At 39.2% G+C, this 26893-nt stretch overlaps 1 protein-coding gene across 3 annotated transcripts in view; it reads left to right on the top strand.

Annotated features, from left to right (window-relative positions):
• Positions 1 to 26893, top strand: part of klhl29 (kelch-like family member 29) — a 321705-nt gene that overhangs the window by 15720 nt on the left and 279092 nt on the right. For 2 of the 3 annotated variants that reach the window (XM_084736948.1, XM_084736949.1), the window contains exon 2: positions 1589 to 1657. The gene's annotated coding sequence lies outside the window, so the exon portion shown is untranslated. Of the gene's footprint in view, positions 1 to 1588; positions 1663 to 26893 lie in introns of all 3 variants that reach the window. The other variant, XM_084736950.1, reaches the window with a different exon arrangement.

The raw sequence follows: 26893 nt of genomic DNA, 5'->3' as shown, positions 1-26893 counted from the left end.
TGCTAGATTTCATCAAATTATGTCCCAGAAGTTATTTTTATTCCGATGAAGTGGATCTAATTTACCCTTTTTTCTTCTCCCTCAAGCAGCTTCATCCACCTCTACTTGAGTAAGAAGTTGCCTACATTTCAAGAGTCCCTTTTAACACCATGTACATGAACATACCAGAGAATTTCAGGTGTGGGCTTTAGGTGAAGGTAGAGAGAAAAAATGAAAACATGACTGCATTGCATTCTGGTTTATGAAGGCTGCTCCGGAGAAGAAAGTTGCTGGAAGTGTTTTTTCCGATTGATATGTTTGTACGATTGTCAAGTCTAGACAGACTGGCTCCCTGCTGTTTTTAATTTTGAGTGGATTCTAGGAATTACTGATAGACGATTGATCAGTTGAATGATTAATCAAGCTGATTATCTGACATTTTGAGATTTTCAGCATTGGTCAATACCTGCACTCACAAGGCCGAGAAACAAAAAATACCAGTTATGTTCTGAAATCCACATAATGCACCATGCTCACTAGTATCTGCATTCGCCACTGAAAATCTCATACTGGTCAGCCACTAGAAGGCAGAGGGAGAGGTTTGTAAAAATAAGAAAATAACAGGACTCACACTGTTTAAAAGCTTAACATGGCTGCACTGCTTTCTGGTTTATGGTGGCGAAGAAAGTCGCATCTCTGCCTGATGAGGGATTTCTGTGGATTGTGATGGATGTAAACACTGATCTGAAGGTCATTAGCTGCAGTGGAATTGTGATCAACCTTTTGGCCGTGGTACATTTTGGAATGAGTAAAAGACTTCACCAAAGCATCAAAAATGATTCAGACCAAAGACTCACATGTTTGTTCGCTACATTAACCTTTATTTCTTTCACCCGCTGTGATCAAGTCATGACTGAGACTAATAAAGGATGTCTGGCGGGATTCTTCTTTGCTTGTTTTCATCAATAAGTTGCCCTTGTACGCCGATTCCAAAACAGAAGCAGAGACTCTTTCATGCACAGACAGATGCACACAAAGAACGAGATGTGGTGACTTCCAAAGGCTGCCACCGCAGAGGAGTCAGATGATCGCTGTTTTTTTTTTTACCAACACCAGCACTGTTGTTATGTTCCACAATGAGGCCCTTTGAAGTGTCATCTCCCATGCGAACCCTCTCCTTTGTCGTCATCTTAAAAAAGGAGCAGAGAGCCTTCGGTTTATTGCATATAATTGTAGTAATTTTTTTAATTTTGCTCATTTGAGTTTTCCCCACTGCACCCACATGCTTTGAGTTCGACCTTTTCCTCCGCCAAATTATCCACTGTTGACCTCTAACGTTCTCTCAGGACAGTCAGCGTGTCTCTATGGAGTCATTTATCTCTTCTCCAGACCAAAGACTACACTAATAATTCTCTTGATGCACATGTTCCGCACTTGATTATGTTTTTTTCCCCCCTCATTCTTTTGAGTGAGGGGAGGCTGATTTTTTTTTATTTCGTCATTAACAGATGGCAAGCACGGGAATATTAGTGCCAGATTTATGGACATTTTCATTTCATTTTCAGTTGCAGAGCCTCACCGTATTCACCAACTGTTATTGTTTCTGCAGGTGTAGACGGCAATACTCAAAAGATCTAATTTGTCTGTGATGAGCATCCCCATCCACCAGAGACCAAAGGTACGGTAAGATATGAAAAGCTCATTATCTTATGTCCCAATAAACATTTTATTATGCCGCAGACAGGCCACACAGCATGAGACAAAAGCACAATAAAATATGAGTCAGTCACGTTCTGCCTCATCATTTTATGGTACACTTCTGTTCCCATAGAAGCTATTTTGGACAATTTTAGTAATTGAACTAACATTATTATGTTATTGTTATTATTATTTTAATTTATACTACTACTAATAATAATTTATTATAGTTCAATTAAAGGGACAGTTAAGCTCAAACTCATAAATACATTTTTTTTTTAAATCCAGCTTGTAGTGCTAGTTCTCCATCTAGATAGTTTTGGTGTAAGTTGCAAAATTTAAAAGATATCTATCACAGGGATGTGTGCCTTCACTTCAGTATGATGCAATTAGATGTCACCCAGCTTCTGGTGCTCAAAGCACTGAAAAAAAACACAAAACAAAACAAAACAAAACAGATAATGTCTCTTTCCAGAAATCATGACCTGGTATTTAAGATAATCTACAGACTTGTAGTGAGCAACAAGAGAACTACTTTCTTTCTGCAGTAGATTCTACTTGGATTACTTTCTCAATGCAGTAGAGTCTACCAAAGCTACTTTATTGTTGCAGTAGAAAACTCTGTATGTAGATTGTTTTTCTATATTGTATTTTTTTTGGTGCTTTTATCACCACAGGTTGAGTGCCATTTAGTTCCACTTACTTCCTCTGCAGTTCACACCAGAATAATCTAGACAGATAAATGTCTTTGATTTTGAGGCGAACAGCCCCTTTAAATTTGTTTATTACAGGAATAATTAATTCTACTCTGTTAATAACCTGACAAATCCCACTTTTCCTATGTTAATGTGGAGCTCTTGATCCTTTGCTACAGCTTACTGTGCGTTTATGTGTACATGTTCAGTGGTGTTGGCCTGCTTTAGCGGGGGGTTGATCGTCTGGAATTATTTGATATATAGCATCATTAATTCTGCTTGACTTCCCTGCCGTGTCCAGAAAATGAGCTATGTCTCTCTTTGTTTCCCCTCCCGCAAAGATCTCGCAATTCTGTCAGCAAGCAAGACCAAGTCGGTCTCCAAGCAATTACGGCGTTAGAGCGAGATCTGGGGTCATTGAGAGATAGGATTACTCCTGGACTGTGGGACCCCAGGAATGTACCGACCCCTCTGGTGGTCCGCTCACCGTTGATGAAATAGAATTGAATTAATGGGGTTGCCCACTGCGAGGACTGATTAGAACGACATACTGCCTTTGATCCCTGAACGAGGTGACCAGGCGCGGGCGCCACAGGCACATGGGGTGGTTGGGCTTTGTGTCTGTGTATTAGTGTGTGTGTGTGTGTCTGTGTCCGTCCTGGGTCAGTGCATCACTGATGAACAGGACTCATTATGTGCGCTCTTTGCTAGGGTTCAGCCCTCACTGGGGGGGGCTTCAGGTGTAAAATCACTCGGTGGTGTTTGGTTTTGTGTGCTGCTCCCACCGTGGCCTCTGTGGTCCAAACCTGTGGTGGTCCATGCTGCGTTCAGCTTTCACAGTTTTGCAAATTAACCGCTGTGCTGCATGCATTTCACCTGTGATCACACCTGCAGCTTGTGTTGTCTTCTGTGAACCGTTGTAGTACTGTAGAGTGTAGCACATCATATGTTGAAACAACACAACTTGTAAACTTGGATCTTAGAGGTGCTTGAAACCCTCGAAGACACTTGAATTTTAATGTAATGTAAATGTTCGGATAAAGCCTGACTGATATGGGATTTTTGACACTAATACGGATTTTAGAGGGAAAAAAACTCACTGATTAACTTAGCGGCAAACACAGTGAATTTTTGAGCTGCAATGAAAGTAGACTTTTAGATTGTGCAACAATTTTGCACTGATATGACTTTGCAAAGGTACTCTGATTTTTTTTTCCCCTGAAACAAATAATTTAATCAAAGGATATTTTTATCTATATATTATATTTAACATATATGTTGCCAATCACTTGTAGATATAAACACTGAAAATAAAGAGTGAATAAAAATATATTAAACAGCTATATAAACATCAGTACCGTTCAGTGTTCAGTTAGTTGCTGACTATTTTAATACTGTCAGTCAATTAGGGGCTGGTTGTAAAACGAGAAGCAGCTCCTCAGTATTTATACCTGCCAGGGAGCTCCTTATGTCCTCATAAATGTTCCCACTGAGCTAAATCTGAATCACCTGAAAGATCGTTTTCTGTATAATGTGTTCTGTGAAGAAGTTTTTATATCCGTGCAAATCAGTACACATATACGCCGATACAGATATATCTGTGATAGGTCCATATCAGGCCCATATTGAGCTGATATATCAACCAACCAATATGTCTAATTTTGGACAGTGCTTGAAACTGCAACTATTGAAAATGTAATTGCATTCCTTTCATGATAAATCAGTCTCAGACTGAATAACCTTTGGTTGTTTGGATGTGATGAAGAAATTAAATAGGTCCTAATCATTTTGAGCATGTATGTATATGTCATTAATCACAGCTGTAAGGTGATGGAGAAGCTTGAAAATGCACCTTGAAAAAGCTTGAAAATTGCTTGAATTTGACTTTGGAAAAAGTGTAGGAGGCCTGCGTAATCTCAGAATGGTTTGTTTACCACTGGTATTTACCACTTTGTTGGTTCAAGTGCAACTTCTTGTGGCAAATGTGAAAATTCCCAAAGTATACAAGTTGATGAGAACCACTTGAGCATAACATTAGGCCTTTTTTTTGCACCAGGGTTTCTGAACCTCAGCCATTAAAGCACCAGTATACTCAAGAGAAGTATTTCTCAGTTGGTCGAGCATCTGTCTGACTTCGGCATTAAGGAGGTTGCATTCAACATATTCTGTAACTTTCCAAAGCTGACAACATTCACACGCACTTCACCCAGCGATTAGCCAGGTGTGAAGTGAGTCTGAGCTTGTGTCTCAAGCTGTTGTTGTTCATTATTTATAGGACTATTTTTGTCACTTTTTAGTGCACTTCAGAGTACAAGGCTATGAATACTTCTCATCAGAGACTCTCTGAAAGTCTACGTTGTTATTTCTAATATTTAAGTAATTATTGCTTTGAATTACAGCTTTGGCCCCCCTGACTTTGACTTTGATTGTCCAGAAACTTTTCACTTTTAACTAGGTCTGTGATGATTATTTTCATAGTTGATTAATAATTTAGTCTATAAAACGTCACTAGAGCTTAAAGTGATTTCTTCAAGTTGCTTTTATGTCCAACCAATAACCCAAAACCCAAAGACTATTCATTTACTGTCATGACAAAGAATGAATGACAAAGAAAAGCAGCAAATCCTCAACAACAAATGTTGGTAATTTTTCTTTAGAAATAATTGAAATGATCAATTGAATATCAAAATAGTTGGCAACTAATTTTCTATTGATTGATTAATCATTACAGCTCTACTTCTGACAACTTCTTTGAGCCTATAGCCAACAAGTTTGTGAGGATCCAGAAACTAGCCCCACCTCAACAGTTATGCATCAGCCAGTCCCCTGACTTTGAAACTCAAATGTCTTACAGCCTAAAATTACATGTCTTCAAAATAATCTGTTGTACTAAAGTTGTTTTGGCCCTAAAATGCTGCCCTCTGTCATCATAAATCCATTATGGAGAAGTTTAGCTGATTTTTAACAACACCTACAGCATGTAAAGGCCCGGATTTTGTGTTGCTTTGAAGTTTCAGTGAACATCACAAGAAAGGTGTTGAAACTTTCAAAGTCCACTATTCAATACCCTGCATTCAACCCATCTACCCACTAATCTAAAACGTCTATGGGAATATCTTATGGCCAGTGGTTACCCGCCGGTTATAAGGTGTCACCATCCGTCTCTGTGCACCCATAAAGCTCCGAGTGGTTTGGGGTTTTTCCATTAGTCTGCATGACTGTTCTTACTCCAAACAAACTGCTCCACATTTTGCTTGGGATGGGACGCAGACTTGCATTTTCAGGCGGCCCTGGTGTGGTTATTTGTTGCAGAGCCAATTCTGAATGCTGTTGTTCTCGTTTCAACTAAAAATGAGCGACTGATCCAGAGTTTGTTTAAACCACTCCAGACATTCTCGGTATGCATGTGGCCTAAATTATCACAGCAGCATGTGAGAACAAAGAATAACATCTCTTTGGTGTAGAAAAATTAAAAAAATCTAAGCAATGAAACATGGCCCGCTGCCTTCCAAGCCTGCCTCCTGAATTTTACGCTGGAACACAACACAATAAGTTTCTTTTTTTTTTTTTTACCACATACCTTGGGAAGTAATGGTCATCATCACCCTTGTTTGCCCAGCAGTGTGCTGTTTACGTTGGGCCCCCAGACGGTAAGCTGGAGCTGTCTGCCAGAATCATTCTCAAGGCCACCTCGAGTAATGATAGATGACAAGCTTCTGCGAGGAAGAAAACACGTCTCTCGGTAGCATGCAGAGCCACTCAGACAAAGGTGCCATCAGCTGGCAGCCTACCTGCCGCACTGGTTGTGGAGGAAAGTTGGAGGGGGTGGTGGTGGCAGTGGATAAAACCCTCAAGGGGACTCTGCTAGCACCTAATGAGAAAGAAAGCTACACCTCTGCTGTTGAGGAGTGCAGTAAATTATAGTGAGACGTGTCCACTGACTTCTTGATGGTGAATCCTAATAAAACCAAGCGGTCACCTTTTCTCGGAGCCGAAAAAGAAGTTTCAGTTTTGTGTTCATCTGCAGGACTAACTTTGACTTTGGATTGAGCATTCAATATTTATGACTTTATTATTATGCAGATCTCATTTTTCTATCTATAGTCATTATGTTAAGCACCTGTGTGGGAGCGCTCTGAAACAGTGGATACCAACAAAGACTAAATGGAAAAATAGTGTTCCTCACCTCTTAATAACCATTCTCTATTTGCCCAATGCGGTGTGATGGATGTATTTTATAAGCTTCACTACTGTTTACTTCCTGTCAGTGCTATATTAATGTTACCTTCCCCTACAAACTTAGTGATTTTTCATCCTTAAGTCATTTACTTCACCTCTCTATTAAAAATAAACGCTAAGCTGTCTGTAAGTCACGCCTGCTCCGGTGAGCCCCATGGGACCTAACTTCAGAAAAAATATGATGATATGATTTAGTTTGAACCGTGCCACCAATTATACATATGTCGTTTATCAATTTAAAACATTGTTTTTACAAGTCAAGACAGTCGGGGTGTGACTTTGGTACAGCTACATTAGGTAGCTAGCATCGCCATCTTCAGTCATATTTGACAGAAACAAAATAAAACTCACCAAAAATCTCCTTCCACTGCTCCAACAATCACCAACCTCTTGTTTGGTCAAAATGAAACCCTTAATTCATCACATCAGATTTGAAAATAGTGTGGTTGTACACGCAGTTTGTTCCCACTGCTTCTCTGATGTCTGACCTCCCTCTTGCTCCTCTCCCAGTGATATTTTCACATCTAACATGGTGGATTAAGGTTTTAGTTCAACCGAACCGGAGTTGGTGGTTGTTGGAGTTTGAATGCAGGTGATGATGATGATGCTAGCTAGCTAATGGTTTTCTAAAACACTGAGGAGATCAACAAAATGCCCCAAAACACCAGCTATATACAGAACAAACTGTAAATACCTTTACAATATGTAAAAAACAAATCATGAAATGTGAAATCACTAACTTTGTAAGGAAGGTAACGTTGACAGGAAGAAAACAGACATTCATTAAATCCCATTAAATGGACATATCTCACCAGTGGTTTTCAAGACACTTTAAGTAATTATGTAATGAATCTGCAGGAGATTTTCTCAATTACTCGACTACTTGTTTCGTCAAGTCTGTCAGAAAATAGTGGTTGTTTTGTAGTTGTTTTGGCCGACAGTCTGAAATACATTTATTAAATCAGGAGAAATTCACACATTGGAAAAGCGGCAGGGAATGTTTTTAACTAAGAACCTAATGAATAATTGAGTAACAAAAGATGATTAATTGAACCCAGTGAACACCAACCGAAATTTCACCATCAACAATTTTCACTGGCAGGTGAAACGTGGTCAACACAAAGACATTAGTTTAATGCATGTAATGTCAGTGAACTGTACAGGCTGTGTGCTGCCAACAAGAAGCTTCCAGGACGTCCTGATGGGAGAAGCTCTGTATGAAATTTTGATGTGGTTGTTTTGTGAGGCTCCAAAGTGATAATTAGTCATTACTGCGAAATTAAAAATGTCACTGTTGCAAATCCCAGCGAAATATGGTCTAAATGGGAACGTTCAATCAATGTCTTCAAATAGCTGTTGGAACAAAATTCACTTTTCTGTTCTGAATGTCTTTTCACTGGTGACCGCAGTCATTTTATTAAACTTCTTTTCAACTGAAAAATGCTCACTGGGAATTGAATGTAGCTCTGCACTACATCATGAGCCAAAGTTTTGGTCAAGAGCTGATTCTGACCTGAGGGTTATATTGGACAAAAGATGTGACTCTCAGTAAAGAACATTCAGAATCCTCCTGTTTCGACTATGAATATATTTACACAAAATTTCAAGGCAGTCGGTGCCAGCCAGTAGTTTGTGAGATGTTTGTCTCTGGATCACGTGTTTCATGGAGTGACTGACTGCCTCGGGCAAACATTCTTCATTAAAATATTTAAAACATGCCTTTATATTAGACTTAGCTTCATCATACAACCATATGAGGTCAGATCGCATGCTAGCTGCACACTATATAATTCACAGTCAATTAACCATGATGCCTATAGCCATGATTGCAATTAGTTTTCAATGCCACGCTAATTAATTAATTTTTTATAACATGGCATTAATATATTTGTTTTGCGTTGTAACAATGCATTATCCATGTCAAAAAAGACAACACTACATAATTACAGGTTGTGTTTATGCACACGTGTGCATTTACCTAATGGTCTGTCCCGCTGTGACGGGATAAAGACCATAAAATACTCTCTCCTGTTCATTAGCCATCATGTGTCATTTCCCAGAGCCACATTTTTTAACATGGCTTAGCAGAAGTAGCCTTATGTAATGTTTTTAAAAGCCCCGACTCCACCTAGCTCCATTATTAAGACGAGAACTAGTCCTCGCCTGCTGACAAAGGAAGAAAAAGCCTTGAGAAGGGCATTTATCTGGACACAGCGCACTGAAGTATATTCAGCTGTACAGACAGAAAATGATAGTGGTCGTTCTGGGTAAAAGTATGTTCTAAGCAGAAACGTGATGTCACTAATGACGCGACCTCTGACCCGGCTGCCATGAGGTGCATGTCTGATATTGTCTTTGCTGCTGAGAGCAATCAGGTGTGCAGGAAGGAGGGAGAGGAGCAGGAGGGGAGCAAGGTCATGCTTTTCACAAGCCTCCCCCGCTGCCATTCATGAGACGACCTGCGGCCCCTTGCAGCGTGCGCCCGCTGCCTTAATGATAAAAATGGCTGCCTCCTTTTTTTTTTTTTTATTTGTTCCGGACACACGGGGATCCCATTCACATGCCGTTACCAGACCATAACAGAGGCGGAACATAAACACACGCATAAACACCGGCCGCAGCCCATGCTGTCACACGTACCCTGGTTTTATTCTTGTCACATAAACAGCGCGGCATTGTCTCCTGCACGCCCCTGGAGTGATTAAGACGTAAGGCACGGCAGGGGGTCGGTCCGTGGTTAAAAGGGCATAGAATCCTAAGAGGCTGACACACACAAACACACACACATACACACAGCAGGGGTTTTAGCATGGCATCTTATCCAGGCCATTGAGGCTAATATCTGTGAATAGGGCATGCTGGCACTTTTAGAAGTGCTATCAGTGTTGTCTCTTTGCCTTAAAATGCCCTCAAGGGACCGCACAGCATAAACGCATCATAAGGGAGAGGAGAAGTGTGCAACTACTTTATCTTTAGTGTCCTCATTGAGGAGAAGAGAAACACTCCTATATTTAAAGTCATTTAAAGGACCAGTTCACCCCCAAATCAAAAATACAGAACTTTTCCTCCAACCTTTAGTGCGATTTATCCATCTACATCAGATCTTTTCATGGTGGATGGTGGGCCTTTCCAAAGGGGGCTCCAAACAGTTTCAAGGGAGACTGAATAAATGGAAAGGAAGTAATATTGCACAGGATAGACTAAATGTGTGTGATTTGGGGGAAGAAAGAAATAGAGGTGGGGATGGGGATAGATATTATAGGTGGGAAAAAAATTAAATAACGTTACAGCTAAGAATACAGACACTAATGTTATTATGCTATTATAAGATAGTTAGCATGCGTAGTAACGTTAAGCTCACAAAAGTTGATAATGAAATAAACAGACATAACATTAGTGGTCATGCTTGCTTGCTAAAGGTGAGGTTACCAAAGCTCTAATATTAACGTGTGAAAGAACTTACTTACAATGTAAGTAACTTGGTTGACACGTTCTATGCCTTTGGGATTTGACCCAGAAGCAAAAGTGTTTTTAAGTCAAAATATGCAATGCAAAACTTTTTCAAGGGAACTTTTCCCCCACATATCTATATTTCCCCCCCTTTTTTTTTGCATAGTAATATAGTATTGGGACATGTTACTATTTTTCCCACTTTCCCAGTGTCAAAAACTATAAAATGCTTTTGGACAGACCTTAACAGAGTCATGCCAATCAGCAGTATTAGGCTATTTTGGCTCGAGTGTTGAGAGTGTTGTGTATGGGATCAAATAACATCATGATCAAAGGCATCTCAGGAATTGAAACTAACTCAAATCAAATTGAAACTAGGCAAGTAAACCAATGGGGTTGCCTATTTCCAAGCTTAGCCTGGGAGGAGGCAAATAGTCTCAGACTTAAAAACCTGATCTCCATCGTCTTGGTGTGAGTTGCTGAGTTTTGCAGATATTGGCTGTAGAGATATCTGCCTCCTCTTGAATATAATGGTACTAGACGGTAATTTTCTTGTGGTACTCAAAGCACCAAAAAGTACATTTGAAAAACTCAACAGGAATGCATCTTTTCAGAAATAATAACCTGTTTACCCAAGATACTACTTCATTTCTATGGTACAAAGAAAGTAGTTCCTACGCGAAAAAGCTTTGGGGGTTATTCTGACTAACCAGGTCATGGCTTCTGGAAGAGACACTGCTGTTGAGTTTTTCAGAGAGAAGGCAGACATTTCTACTCCTGATATTTGGTCAGAAGGTAAAACTACCTAACTAAATCTATCCTCCCTGCTTTGACATCATGATGTGACCATCATGTCCTCACAGTGATGTTTAAATAACCAGTTTTTATAAGCTCTTTTGTGCAGTATTTCAATAGCGCATTGTGGATTAGGGCTACAAAAAGCCTATTTCATTCATTACAGCTTCATTATTCGCTTTACATTCTGAAAAAAAGACCCATTTTTAACTCAATTGAAAATATACCCTGTCCTTCAGCTGGAACTCAGTGTTTTAAACCTTTTTTTGTTTCATTTATTTTTAAACAGTTGTTTAACTAGAAAACCTGAAATTAAAAATCGCTCCCTCGGTAGGATGGGCAGCAGTGACACTGAGCTAAAAACGAATGACGTGTGACAAATTTATCAAAAATAAAAAAAACATCAGGTATCTCCTATGCCAACCCTGTCAGCTGCAATTTATTGATAGAACCTTGAGCTAGAAGAAATACAGGGCTTTACAAAAGCACACCTGCGCTGAAAAATCATTAACTGCAACAGTCAGACACTGACAAATAAGCTTTACTGTGTTGTACTCGTTTATCGAAAGGCTCTTTTTTTTTTACAATATCCTCCTTTTATTCCTCTTTTAAATGGGCAATTCACTGGAGGAATGTAAGGCGAACATGATGACATAAGGCAAAGAGAAAGCTGAAAAGTGTTCAGCATCACCAGCTGTCCATCCATCCATCTATTCATCTACAAAATCCTGTCAGCCATGGTTTGCCTGAGCCCTCTTGATGCCAAACCTTCATTTCCCCTTTGGTGAAGAAGATGTCCTGCAGCCCAACGATATCAAGCAGCAGACTTGTGCCATTTCAGGGCGTACAGTGCGTCTGTCATGTCAGCTGTCTTACTTAAGAATATCTACACCTGAACGTCCCCCTCGTACTTGGCCTCCATGCAAGTGATGCCGTATTGATTTTCATACTGGGTATCTGTTCTCTGGCTGAGGAGAGGAGGCGGTGCAGCATGACCAGCGTATCAAAGCTTAGCGTGTGTCATTAGCTGCCATGCTTTTGTAAGATTGTTATCACAGCAGATAATGTTTCACTTAATGTCTCGGGCAGCACTCAACTTAAGCTTGGATATAAAACAGTGTGTGCTTCAGAAACAGAGTTATAGGTAATTTCATCTTTGCAGAACATTATATTGTATTATATTTTTGTTTTTTCTGCCTCACACTCTACAGAAGTGGCTATAAAAAAGGCAGAAGGAAATTAAATTTGTTTATGATCTTTGTCGGTTGTTGGTTCAATATCTTAAGCTTATTGAATATGTTTTCTCGAGTGCAACTGAACAAAGTATATTTGATAAGAAACATCAGTTTGTTTTGAATCATAACAAAATTATCTCAACTTCTCTTTAGGAATTCGATCAACTTAAAATTTTACGGCAGCCCGGACACTAACTTTTTAATGTGTTCACTGTAAAAATAATTTGTTTGTTTTGACCTAAAAACATTAAGAGTCCAGGCTGCTTTAACATTTTAACTTGACTGAATTTGAAAGGATAAATTGAGATAATTTTGTGATGATTTTAAACAAGCTTCTCATGTCAAATTCAATTGTACTTGAGAAAATATGTTCAATAAGCTTAAGATATTAAGTTCTATTAAGGGTCTCAGGATAGTTTTAACTCTCAAACAATGCATGCTGGGAAGCCTGCAAATATGCTGATCAAATTTCTTTAGAAACTTAATTTAATGAGTTGGTTGAACTCTGTACATTCATTCAACTCATCATTTCGAGTTGAAAACCTTCAAATAAGGAGAACTTTGTTTTTAAGTTCCCTTTAGTCTTCTGAAAATAAATACTAGAAATTTTTAATTAAATTTCTTGGAATAAATAAAATTTGTGAAATCTGTGAAAAAATAGTTAATTCCTGGAAAATTACCTAATATGGTTTCTTTAGAAACTTTATTTAATAAGTTGTATAATGTAAGTAAGTACATTTATTCAACCCATCGTTTTAAATCAAGAGACTTCAGGTTAGAGTCCTCATGTTTTTTAAGTTCTGAAGTGCTCTGAAAATAAATACTAGAAAGTTTAAGTTTAATTAACTTGAATAAGTAAAACATGTATACTTATGTTAAATTAAAGAGAGAGGAGTTGATTCCAATAAATTACTGTATGCTTTTTTGACAGTGTTTATTTTACTGTAACATCCACAGTGATGCTTACAACATGCACATATGGTATAAAACAGCATCAGCACATTTATTATGCAGTATATGAGATTCAGATAAAAACCCCAACTTATTGCCTCCTCTTTGTTGCCCACTGAGCTCGACCAAACCATTTTTAGTTTATTCAGCTGACTCAGGCTGTTTGGTGGGTAAAGAATATGATCTCCTCTCCTTTTTTGCCTCGTGGGTCGAGCTGTTGCACGGTGCAGCGGTTTCCTGTCCAGCATCAGCTGAAGAACACGCTGACATTGTGAATAGCCACGGTCCAGCCGCTCCTGCCCCTGTCAGATTTACAAAGATACATTTGAAAGGAAGCAATTTCCATGCCCGGTATGAAAACTCCTTTTTAACCTTAATTACATCGCCGCTCTGTACGGACCAAATGTTCTCTGCTGAAATTAATTTCCCAACAGGGACCGTTATCAAAGAATTCAGATGTACCTTCTTATCATCTGTGGTCAATGGGTCTGCGTGAAAATTTACTCAGAATTAATTGCAAGTATCATCTGCCAAATTTTTATTTGGATATCTCCCTAATGTTGACATACGTTTTAATGGCCATCTGCAGAGTACAACTCATTATGGCACATATCTCTATCCCTGCATATGTACGGGGGACGCCTCACATGTTTTATGACATTTTTCCACTGCTGTTCACAGGCGTGACTAAAGGGGCCAAGGTTAGCTCAAGGCAGAGAAAAACTAAAACTACATTTTCCACTTAAACAGTGGCTTGAGAGGCTGCTGTCATTTATCTGAATGGTTACTGCTGAAACCTTTCAGCAGAGAAGAGAGAGCTAATACAGACATTAAGTAGTTGAGCTATCACTTGCATGCTATAGGTCATTTGCTGTTACACATTATGCTGGGCTCTTGAAAATAAAGATTTGTTCTCCAGCTTCTGTCTGGCCTCAATAATATAGTGAAGAGGCTCTATTAGACATCACATCTCTTGAGTCACAGGTTGTGCATTTGGTTCACGTGTAAGGCTGTTGAAAGGATTCTCATGGAGTTTTACAGGCTGGACACATCTGTAATGCAGATGTCAAAAGCAATTCTATAGGGGCTGAAGAGAGGTTAACCCGTGCTTGTAAATGTGCATTCCTGCGCCATATGTGTTTTTCCTAAACTCTGTCCCCCAAAAGCTTGTTCCAAACCTTGCATATCTCCGAGGCAAAACAAATCAAGTTTCAGTTTTAACTCCCGCTGCTTACTAAAATAATCAAAATTCACATCAGCCCAGCCGCTCACACAACTCAACGGTTTTTGCCTCCAAGTCGTACACTGAAAAATGAAAGTGCTGCTTGTAAAATTGATTTTGAGATTGAAGCAGAAATTCGTGTTGATAAAAAAAAAAAATAAAAAAACACATGACACTATGGCATAGAGAATCTGAGCAGGAAAACAGTGCAGCAGTGAGTGCCTGCCTAGCCAGGCATGTTGTCTGAAGTGTACTTGAGGTATGAGATGAGCAGGTGTTCTTGGCTGGGGAGAGCAGTTGAAGAAGGCCTCTTCCGTGCATGCTGACCTTCTCCGGCGAAACGTGGTGATGAAATCAAAACACATATGTCGGTGAGCAGTGCATGAAAATACTGTCGTTATCTCACAGGGATGCCTTCGCAGATGCCACCTACAGATCGTATTTAATGTATTGATTTGAGACAGTTGTCAAAGCACTGTGGATTTGAAAGCATGCGTTCCCTCACGTCTGTCACCAACCTTTTTTTTTTTTTCTCCTCTCTGCCATTTTGTCTCATCATGTCACTTTATGTTCCACCCAGCTGTTTCTGTGTGGAATTTGTCCTCCTGTACTTCTACCTCTCCCGCTTTTGTCAAACTTACAACCACCCACCGAGATCAGATTAAAGCCGACATGTCGAACACAACACCACTGAGTCGCACGCCTGGAGCAAAGCATGCTGGGACGGAGCGACACATACAGTGCGCCGCTCTGTGACAGCTGAATGGGCCGGTGATTTAAGTGGCGCTGTCTGCTGTAATTGCTGTAAATCTGATTTGGATGTATGGTTCATAGCGTGTTTAAACGCAGCCATACTGTAATATGTTTTTATGAGATTTCCAGTAATCGTGTTTTTCCTGGGGTTGTATCTGCACGTTCTCCAGTTTCTCTCCATATTCTGTGTGGCGTTGAAGTCCCTCACACCTGTGAAGAAAAAGTCTACGCTTTGAGATGTACAGTACTGTTCGAATGTTTGAAGTCACCTGTTGCATTTATGATTTTCTTCTTTTCTTCAATGTCTCTTTTAACACAGATAAAAAACAGTACAAATCAGACACCACATGTATTTGTTTACAACAACAAAGATCAATTTAATCTATGATTATTTCTAATTAGAGTTTAGCATAAAAAGGTTTAAAATAAGTAAATCCAGATTTAATATTAAGCACAATTGAAAACTGATCTCTGTTTACTGATGTATATGGAGTTACTTGCTTACCCAAATTAAAATAAATAAATAAATAAAAAACAAATTTACTGACTTTCAGGACCTAAAATTCCTGCAGTAGGGGAAATTTGATAGCTAGCTAAAAAGTTAGTTAGCCTAGTTAGCCCAGCTAGTCACGACAGAGTTTAAAGTTAAGGTGCAACAGAAATTCATTTAATTTAGATTTATAGGAAAAACTAAGCTGAGGTTTAAAGAGTGGCTTAAATTTTATATTTCTTAATTTAAGTCTAGTTTAAAGGGTTGGTCTGTAGTGTATTCAGCTGATATGCAATGATACAGTTCCAACAGTGCTAACCTTAGACTAACCTTCTATTTCAATTTTAAAGTTTTAAAGGTAGCTTTTCTAAAGCAACGTGCCTGTTAATTGCAGCTTCTTACACACATTATTGTGCACTTGAAACAGATGCTGTAAAAGAAGGGCACGCACATCACCGAGGCCCAATGGGTTGGGTGCTGGATCACAAAATATCAAGTGCGTAAAAAGAGAAAAAATGCCGGATCCACACACCAAAAGAGACTGCTAGCAGGAAACCGTTTCTATCTGCACAGATTTTGAAGCTAAGTTTCCCATTTCTTTTCCCAGTGACTGGGGATTTCTTACATTCTCATTCAACTGTTGCTCAGAGGTATCTTTGTCTCTTTCTGCCCTTTCAACGGTCAGTCTGGCTCTGCAGTGTTTTGTCCTCCATGTACAAAACAGTACTTTTGCAAACCTTCATACAAAATAACATCTATTTGTAAAGAGAAATATCTAAAACCTAAAAGCATGAAAGACCATTCAGAAATACAAAGTATTGCTCTCAGCCATCCAGCTGCATCAAATCAAGCTTTTGTGGCAGGCGATTTCACTGTTGAATGGTAGTGTGGGTTGTCCTGTTTCAGAGCCAGTCAAGGCCAGTAGTTTAATTATCATCTCAGAGTCCAGTCAAATTCTGATCCTTCATTTATTTCTGTCCAGTAGATCTCACTTTCTGTCTACACCAGCTCTCATGTTTCTGGTATAAATTGACATTACCAACAGTTTTGGCATTTTGAAATATAACTTAGTCTGAAACATCTTCAGAAGGAAACTTGTATTTGTTTTACTGAACTGTAAAACATACAGAACATCAGTGGAATTAACTTTATGTAAATATGTTTTAATTATCTAATAAAAGTTAGATTGAATTAAAGTGTCTAGTTTTTACGTTTTATTTTCAGACCATTTCAGACTTTAAAAATATGACTTGTTCTGACTTGCAGTCTTGAGTTAAATGAACGTAACACCGAGTTGACTCAACTCATTAATTTAAGTTTCAAAAGATTAAAATGACCCATCTGTTATGTAGTTTGAAGAGAACATAAATGAAGAAAAGTTGTGATAAATAATGAAGAAAACTTGATAAATTGTGGTTGTCTGTTTTCATAATATTGAAAACACTGCTCATTATCCCCCCCCCCATACACTTAGTTGATTCAACCTAATATCTTACGCTCACTTGAATTACTTGAAGTTTACTTAACTCAATTGATCTGACATTTTCAAAACTCACAGACCAGCTATAAACCAATTATTCAACCCATGTTCTGTTACATCACATTTTTAAGGCAGCAGGGGAACTTACAAGGAGAATACTAGATATTTTTCTTTAATATTTTTCTTCTTTTAATTGCAAAGCATTATCAAGCAAGTAGTTGAAGTTAGTACTGTGCAACAAAATTATGTACCAAAATGTCTGATTGAGATATATATGAGGACATGAACAAAGAAGCAAAATTAATCAACAAATTGAAATTTCTGGATATACTAAGCCTACTCCATAATTCCTTAATTTACTCTTTTTCAATCTTCCAGAGTGAATTAACTTGTCTGGCCTCCATTTTCGTCACACCAGACAGAAAAAATTTTAGTTTCCCTTACTTTACCCAATATTATCACTTTTTCATCCCCATGGCAAAAACACGGAACAAGTTTTTGAGGTAGAAGTTACACTTTCCCTATCATCTCTGGGGAATGAAGTTTTTTGACATGCCTGGAGTGATTTCGGCACATCCAAGCACAGAGCTTGACAGGGTCAGCAACCCGTGAGCCTCGGTCCCATCCCCTTACATTGCCCCCACTCCATCCTCACTTTCTTCTTTCTCCTTCCCACTCTTCTTTTAAAAGTTTAGTTTTTTTTTTTTTTTTTATATCTCTTTACCAATTCAGCCACTTCTGGGCTGAGAGGGCCTCTTGTTTTGGTTGTGAAAAATCAATAGCCATTACAGGAGGGAGAGAGAGAACATGCTCAAGAGGGAGGGAGACAGGCTGCTATCCCTGTCAGTCTGACCCTGCCTGACGGCTGTCATCTTCCTTAATTGCTTTGCTAATATCATCCCCACTCAGCCTGGATCTAGGTCAGCGAGGCCCCTCTGCTGGAGCTGACTGGAGGCTGTCCTTCTCCATGATCTCTCCTCTCCCTGCCTTTTTTTTTCCCCCTCTCCCCCCTTTAGGCTCATCTCAATTAGAATGAAAACATACAGTGTGAATATGAGAAAGATATATTGTTTCTTGTTCCGAGATGACCCGGGTTTGGATTAATCCAATCAGAAGTGTTCTTTTTCCCCGGCAGTAGATAATCATTTATGCACTCTGCTCTATTCTGGGATGTGAAATAGGCTTGCCAGAATTAACCTTTCTATTTCCCTCAGGTGATGCAGGATCTGATTTTTCTTTGTCTACCATCTTTCTGCTGTTTGCACCTTCAGGTCAGACCACAGAGCTTCTTAGTAACCGAGAGGCTTAACATTGATAACCTCAGCAAATAACCTGTTTGCTTGTTTGTTTTATATGTTAGCTTTGATAATTAAAACAGCAGAATAATTCATTTCTGTTGGATACCGCTCAGTGGTTTCATCAAAACAAGGCTTAGCATGACAGAATTGACTATAAATTTAATCCAGTTGACTCAGGAAGAATTAACTGTTTCTGCTGTTATTTAGCAGGGTGAAATTGCGTTTGGAAAATTTAAAGCTGCAGTTGGTAGCTTGTATGCATAACCGTTTATTTAGAAGCAATAAAAATAAATTGCCTGTTTGGGGGCCAGTGATGGGCAGGGTGATATGTCAGAAATGTAGCATCAGCAGCAGCAGCCCTATTTTGTTGTGGTTCCTTTTTTCAAAGAGATGTGTTATTAGCATAGATAGATGGAAACGATTTGACCAATGAGAGGTTTGAGACAGCCTTCTATCATTATTGTGTCAATCTTAAAGGAGCAATATGTAAGACGCTAGTGTTCAAAAAGGAGTGCAGCAGTCCAAATAACAAGTTCGGAGCCAGAGAACAGGGGTCTTCAATGTTCTCTAAGGCCATAGACCCCTCAGCAAATGGAACGCTACATACTGTGTATTGCTTAAAATATCTCTGTCTTTTCTCATTTGTGTTTGCACATAACTGCAGGTGGAGGTTATGTCAGAGTCTTTCACTTATGAGGTAACAAAACCATACATTGTGGCTCACAAGAGTGTCTGTATAATTGAGATTATAATACGGCTAATTAGCCAATATACTTGACTAATACTTAGTTAACTAATTAATTATACATAGCTGACTAGGTTCACAGTGATTCAGTAAGTTAGCAAGTTCACATGAGCGCATGTAAGATTCATGTTCATTCAGTTTTAGGGTTGTTATTTGTGAATAATTCATCTTTGCCAATATTTTTTTTGGATTCATGTTATTTCAGGCAAAATTCAATAAAATTATTAATCATCAAACAATAATTTGGAGGCCCCCTGGAGTTATGCTGAGGACCCTCTAGGGCAGACCTGGGCATTGTACGGGCCACGGGCCGGATCCGGCCCGCATGATGGTTCTATCCGGCCCGCGATGTCAAAGACAAACCACACCATTTTACTTAGGAGGCTAAAGAGACGAATGAAATGATCTAAATCAGCTTTTATTTTGAAATGCTTGTATGGCGTGAGTGCACTTCGAGGCTGTGTGCTTAGTTTGCAACGAACATGTTGCTGTGTAGAAAACAGTTTTATTTTTTATCAAGAGTTTTGTGTTTTTTGGCATTGACAATCCACACTGAATTATCCAAAAAACAAAACAAAAGTACTCCTGTTCTCATAAATTGAAAAGAGTGACCTACACGTGTTTATAGGTCAGGACAGGAGATTTTGTATTCTGTGGTTTGTTTTGTTGCTCAACAGTTCTTGTCAAAGATGCAAACAGGAGTTCATGATGAGTTGTGTCCAAGCATCACGTGTTTGTTCTGTGTGTACAAAACAGTATTATTTTGTCATGCTATTTGTTTTTGACACTGAGAATCCACAGTGGATTATTAAAAAACAAACTAATGCTCTCTCTCTCTTTTTTTTTCTTTTGGTATATTTTATACCTGGCTGTTATGCAGCTAACACTTCTTGCCAAAGATAAAACAGGTATACAGGATGGGTTGTGTCCACAGAATCCCTGGTATGATGCTTTAGATTACCTGTACAGTATTTTCAAAGACTCCTGCATAATTTAATGTTCTTAATAAGATGCTGTTTGGAATGATTTTCAATATAATAAAGGCTGAAGACTAATCTTAGCTATAAAATTGAGGTACAGTGTGACAAAAATTTGTGCGGCCCCCAGCAACAATCAGGGCTTCTCATGTGGCCCCTTAGGAAAAATAATTGCCCGCCCTTGCTCTAGGGGTCTTGACACTGTGAACTGTCACCTGTCTGTTGATGTAAAGCTAAGCCTATTATCCCAAAAACAAAAGCCCACTGATCTGACAATAAAATGACTGCCTGCCAGACTCCATGAACATTTTGCTCATTTCAACAGTTATATCAATCTACTCCTTCTAAAAGATTATAAATTATTTTTTTAACTCATAAACAGACACTTAGACATTTGTGTACATTCAGCATTAATTTTAACACTAATACTTTGTGAAATTGAAGCTGAAATGACATGTATGCATAAAATGTTGTGGAATTGATGATTAAGCGTGACTGTTGTCAGTTAGTGTTATAAGTCTGCAGTCTCTGCCCTGGGGTATTTTGGGATGGTGTGAGGGGTCCTTTGACTAGTGCCTTTTTTCAATAACCCCCTCCCCCACTTTTCCCCTTTTTGGTATTCATGGTCTTGTACCACCTTGTTTTGTTGTGGATGTGTGTAAAAATAAATTGAAATTGGGGGAAAAAAGAAAGCAATTATAGTCGGTAGGTTTCTTCCAAAAAATGTTAATATTAATAATAATAATGAAAATGAACTCCAATAAACGTGAAATCGGCAAACAAAAACACACATTGTGGGCTGGAATGGAAATTTCAAAGGGGGAACATACTGGCTGTTGAGATGCCATGTTTCCTTAATCTCTGATGACATATCATGGTCATTTTATGATTTAGTACATAAATATATTACATATTTCTCCTTTAAATTAAAGCCAAGTGGCCTTTGTTTTGTTTTTATTTTGCTTAGGTTTGAATTTTCAAGGAATTTAATCTCTTTTCTTCTAAACTCATATAAAGCAGCTTAATGAAATCTGGCTATCTGCATCCTTAGTTATTGTTCCAAACACAATGTGGTGTTCTGTCTCAAAAGAAGTCAACGCTTCAATTATTATTTTTTTTTCTACTATCAAGTAGTTGTAGCACAACAGAACATTTTCTGAGATGAAACTTAATTTTCCCTCGCAGCTTTCCTTGGCAAAGCGTCTGCTGGCTAAAGAACGTAGGCACAATGGAGTTGGTGTTTTTGAAAGGAGAGGGAGAATATTATGAGAGTGTTGGGGATGAAGCGCAGACCAGCTGTTTTCTGCCTCAGGGAAAATAGCAATATTCTCAATGTGATTTTGTGAGTCTGTTATGGTTCAAGGCATTTTTTTTTCGATTTGTCCGGGCTGTGCATACCTGTTTCACCTTTACACATTTAAATAGCACTAAACCTTATTTATTTACAATTTGGTAATAAAACTTGATACATCAGTAGTATTTGGAGTGTGAATAGACAGAAACAGATCCAAGAAATTGGCCAGCAACCTTATTCAACGTCTGTACTGAGCACAACAAACAAATTAATAATTAATGGGGGTGTCCGTGGGAGAAATTCTTGTCACTGGGGTGTTTGAAAGCTCCGTCCTCTGGCTGCAGCTCCTCTTGTTGTTTACATCCACCGTCGTGGCTACAGGCAGCCATTTTAAACAAGGTAGCAAAGCACGGATGAGGGACAAGGGGCTAGTAATTGTGTCAGCAGCAGGGCTCAGAGCCAGGAACTGTCAAGACCTCATACTTTCCCCTGCTCCCGGTTTAATGGAGCATGTGAGGGCCAAGGTGTGCTGCCCCGGCCCCAGCCTAGGCTCTGTTCAAATGGCCTCCCGTCCGTCTCTGATAGGCACAGTGGAACAATAAGCCTAAGGTGGAGCAGCTGGAGAAAGCATTAGTGTAAGACCCCTCCTGCAGGTTGCTATTTCAGCCTCGCTGCCCTCCGTTTGCTTCCACAATAAGACTCCTTTTTTTCATGACCTACAACAATAGCAATAAGCCCTGTTTGTGCTTCAAGTTGTGTTGTTGAAATTGAGTATAAATCTACAACGAATGCATAGGTGTAGCATTCACACCTTCAGGTGGAAATGAGCATTTGGAAGCTGTAGCTAACAGTCTGCCGATCCCTCCCTGTGCGACCAGGCAAAGGTTTTTACTACATCTCCATCCCCTGGTGGGCTGTAATCTTGTGTCTATTGGCCCGCCGTCGCGGATTCCAAACACAGTCGAAACGAAGCTTCCCTTCATGGTAAAGAGTGAAAGTCCAGCTGTCACCCAAACTGTTTGGTTTGGAGGATCTTGGGAACTGAATAGAAGCAGACCCTCTGGGTAGCACAAGGCCTGTTGTTTTGGAACTGCCATTGGTGGGAATAATGCCCAGATTTCACAGATCTGTGGTATCACTGTTCAAACCACATCCAGACTTGGTACTAATGAGCTTTTGACTCACAAAGACACATTTCTCATTCACTGTTTCTCTGCTTGCTCTACGCCTGCATTTTCCTCAAACCTGTTTCCTTTCACCGAATTTCATTATCGTTCACTGCACGCCCCGCTGCCCTCATGATATCAGAAATTTGACTTCATTACAAAAACCAAGTTTATTATCTATTTAAATATGCTGAACTCTGATACCACTTCAAGCAAGTCAAAGCATAAAGCATTTGAAGAGCTGCAGAGCTATGTTGGTTCAGGGGCTCGGCTGTCGGTTGTCTGTTCTTCAATTTGGACTATGTGGAGAAAATATTAGCTTGCGGTTTTGTTTAAGGACTTTTAGAGGCCAGAGTGAAATGCAATGCATTCCATCAAACTGCTGAACAGAGCTGCTCTTACAAGGATAGTTTGGATTTTTTTTAGTGGGGTTGTATGAGGTATTCCATAATTGGTTTATTACTGACAGTAGATGGAGATCAGCACCAGTTTGGAGAAGCAGCTGGAGGACCGGTGTGCGAAGAAATGTACCGTTGTGGACAGGATCAACAGCAAAATTCAGTGTACGCTATATTTATAATATTTCCACAGCTTGTATATATTTAAGCCAAATTTTGCTGCAAAGCCACCAGACTCGTCGGCAAAACCAGAACTTTTATCTCACAGAACACAGAGTTGCTGGTCTACCGCTGCCTTGATGGTTTAAAGGGTTAGTTCAGATTCACCTAACTTTTCCTTTAGTGCCACCATGAGGTGGACATTTATGGGTTTGAGTGAAATGTCTACATTTTCTATTGATTGTCATGAAATGTGTTACAGGCATTCATATCTTCCTTAGGATGAAGTATTTTAGCTTTAATATCGCCTTAACTTTTCAATTCAATTTCTTTGATCTATGACTTTTGTTTTATGGCCTAATACATGCAGAACTGATGGCCTTCCCTCATCTCTACTTTGTGCTTAGTTCAGTGTCTTAGCATGCTAATTAGCACCAAGATTGGGAACATTAGCAGTATTACTACCATTTTTTATAAACTACTTTGGTGATATGTTTGTTCTAAAACCTCATGCCAGTAAAGATAATTAAATAAATTTAAAACAAAAAACCTGAAAATATGTCCACACTGAAATTATGGCTGCAAGTCATGATTATTTTCATTGTTGATTAATTTGTAGACTTTTTCCTTGATTAATCAGTTAGTTGTTTGGCCAATGAAAATGGTAAAAAAAAAAAAAAAAAAAAAGTTTGTCAGTGTTTTCCAGATTTTGACCACAACCAAAAAATATTCAGTTTACTGTCACAGAGGAGTGAAGAACTCAGCAAAATTCACAGTTAAGAAGCTGGAATCGGAGCATTTGGACTTTTTTTTAGTGAAATATAAATAGTGCAATATAAATAGTGATTAATTTAATAGCTGACAACAATCAATGAATCCTTGCAGCTGTACTTTAAATACATTGTTTTAATAATCATTCTCGGTGTGTACAGTCCTAGTCTTGTCATATGCCGGAGACAGAATCCTTTTAATGCACGAGACTAAAAATTCTAATTTTAAGCTCTGTGGCTATACTTGTCAAATGATGTGTTATTAATTATTAATTCTTGATAAAAACAAATGTTCTGATCCAGCTTGAGACTTTAGAATGTTTTTAGGCAAGTTAACTCTCAAATTCTAACTTTTGTCTAAAGTCTGCAACTCTGGCACTGAACAAAATGTTCAGTCGAAGTGAAACTTGTCTTACTCAGACAGTCTTGCACCCTGTAGACTGCAGAGAGTAGGAGTCCAGGAAATTGTGCAGGTGCTTCCAGCATGTTGTTTTATCACTGTCTGCTCCATTCCCAACCAGCACTGCACAGGCTCAGGCTGAGCTCGGCTCGACCGTGGTCTCACATTGATTAGCCAAAGCGCAGTCTGGTGGCGGCACTTTCGCCACTCGCTTTCTCGCTGGGGCACCATCTGCAGCTCGCTGCCGCCGTGTTTGCCTCACGCTCTCAGTCCTATTCAGATGTGAATGCCAAAACAATCAGATAGGAAGACAGTGACATAAACGCTCTGAGGTTGAATTTGTGAGTCAGATTTCCCCCTTTGCTACGCTGCATCCTGGTAAACAGATTTTGAAGATGAGCTTGTTGAGTGGCGTCTTCTTCTTCGCTATCCAAGGCCACAGTCGGCCTCACAGGGGAAAATAAACAGCAGTGTCTAAGAGTGAAGATGATGACAAGGCTATATTAGGATGATCTTTCCATTGCTTTTCAAATAGCTTCATTTATTTCTTTGAGCTTGGATTGGTTGCAGGTAGTGTATATATGTACCTGCAGCGAACTGCCAGTTATCACATTTGACATCGCCAATTGACTCCCATCAGTCTGGAGATAGGAGTCGCTTCACTAACAAAAGTGTGGGAATGCAAGAGACATATTTCCCTTACAAAAACCACAAACCCAGAAATACCTATTAAAGATTTTTGTGCTTATTCAGGCAATTCTGTGCTTCTTGGCTCACGTCAAACTCAGGGCCATGTTGTGCTCGAAAAACACTGAAAGCACAAGAGGGAAAATGAAATTGCTTCAATCAAACCTTGATCATTTATATGGAGAGCTGAAGGGAAACAGTAGATAAAATGGAATAGTTCACCAGAAATCAGTCCTGACACGCACAGTGACATCAGCATTACCCTTCATCATCTCTGGGTCTTTATTTTAACAGGAGAATAAATTCAGCGTTGGTTTCACTGTTGGCAGAGCTGCCTGCGTGGTGTAAACCCTCTTGAACTATTGTAATAATCCACAAAACATTGCACAGCCGGAGGTGAGATGCTATCTGGTTCATGCTGGATAATGGACACAAAAATGGTTTTGCTCAGGACATCAAACTGTTCAGTCATTTTGAAGGATGGCGGCTGGTATGCAGGGCCCCCGTCTGAAAAACATGGATTAGAAAATGTTCAGTCCTTCTGTGCGGTGAGTCAGGAATCACAATGAGCTCGGTTGTTTCTTCTCGTTTATAAAATGATCAGAAGAAGAGGATGTGACTCAGACTTTCTTTTGTTTTAAACGGAGCAAAACATTTTAGCCACACAAGCAGTATGGCTCAAGGTATGGTAGCATCAGTCAGTCAGTCAACACTTCATAACCACAGTCCAGACTGAAATATCTCCAAAAGTGATTGGATGGTTTGCCAAAAACCTTTGTATAGACTTTCTTGGTCCCCAGAGGAATTAAGTCCACTGGTTTTGGTGATCCCCTGACTTTGCATGTAGCAACACCATGGTGTTGACATTTTTGATTTATAGTAAAAGTATTTTGAGAACTACTGCATGGATGGCCATGAACTCTGGGATAAACATCCATGGTTCTCTCCAATGACTAGCGCCACCGGCAAGTGAAGTACGTTTACATCTCTAAGATGATTCAGCACAAATATCCAGCACATCAGCAGTCACCCATCAAGTCACCACTTTCAGCTACTGACCTTAAAGTAAAGAAAATCATCTTCTGAAAATAGTTTATCTCTGTTGCAATAAAATATCTCAATCAGAAAGGACAGCCTCTTTTGACTCTGATGTCTGATGATGACTCTGTTACAGATTACACATTATTTTTCTTTCTCTTAGCCCTGATTCAGTCCTCACCATCAAGTATCAGGTGTTTCTTTTAATGTAGCTCCTACTGTGTTAGTTATTATGTAAGCAAAGACACATTCCTTCCTTTTGCATGCAAAGGGTAGACTACTTTCTATTCTACTGACATTCATGTTCCACGGAGCATAAATTCTAATAACTTTAATGATCCTTTGAATTTTCGAGCCCCACCAGCAGGTTCACATTTGTCTTTGTCCAATACTAGCCTCAGCTGTACTGTGTATTTCGTCCAAGCACCCAGCAAGAGCGCGTGATTCACAGTGGCACAAAACGATTGTTTTCCCATAAGCTTACATTGGGAAAGAAGAGGCTGTAAAACGGTGGTAATAACCCCCAGAGCAATTATTCATTTTAATATCAGGATTTGATCTGGAAAGTCCAAAAGAGCAGCAGGATCAAATCTTCTTAACCCCACTGAAGTTAGCGGTGGGCTGAACTGGAAATTGGCCACGATGCAAAAGCATACGTGGAAGGCCCACCTCCAACATTGTATCCACTTCTCCTTAGTATATCCATGATTTAGTGCTAATTAGCAAATGTTAACATGCTGACATTAGGCCTGTGTATTTGCAGGTGACTCTGGTGTTATGATACGTATCACGATACAGGGGTTATGATTCAGTATATTGTGATACATTGCCATACTGGAAGCAAGGTGATGTATTGCCATTTCTAAATTATGCGTTAAAAAAGTTTATGTTTTTATGCAAGATAGATAACAACACTGCTATCTAGTGGTCGGGAGTTTAAACAGAACAAAAAAAGAACAACTGCAATGTATCTA

This window comes from Lutjanus erythropterus, chromosome 15 (genome assembly GCF_056507025.1).
Source record: "Lutjanus erythropterus isolate fLutEry1 chromosome 15, fLutEry1.hap2, whole genome shotgun sequence".
Taxonomy (NCBI): domain Eukaryota; kingdom Metazoa; phylum Chordata; class Actinopteri; order Lutjaniformes; family Lutjanidae; genus Lutjanus; species Lutjanus erythropterus.
This window is presented reverse-complemented; position numbering and strand designations above follow the sequence as displayed.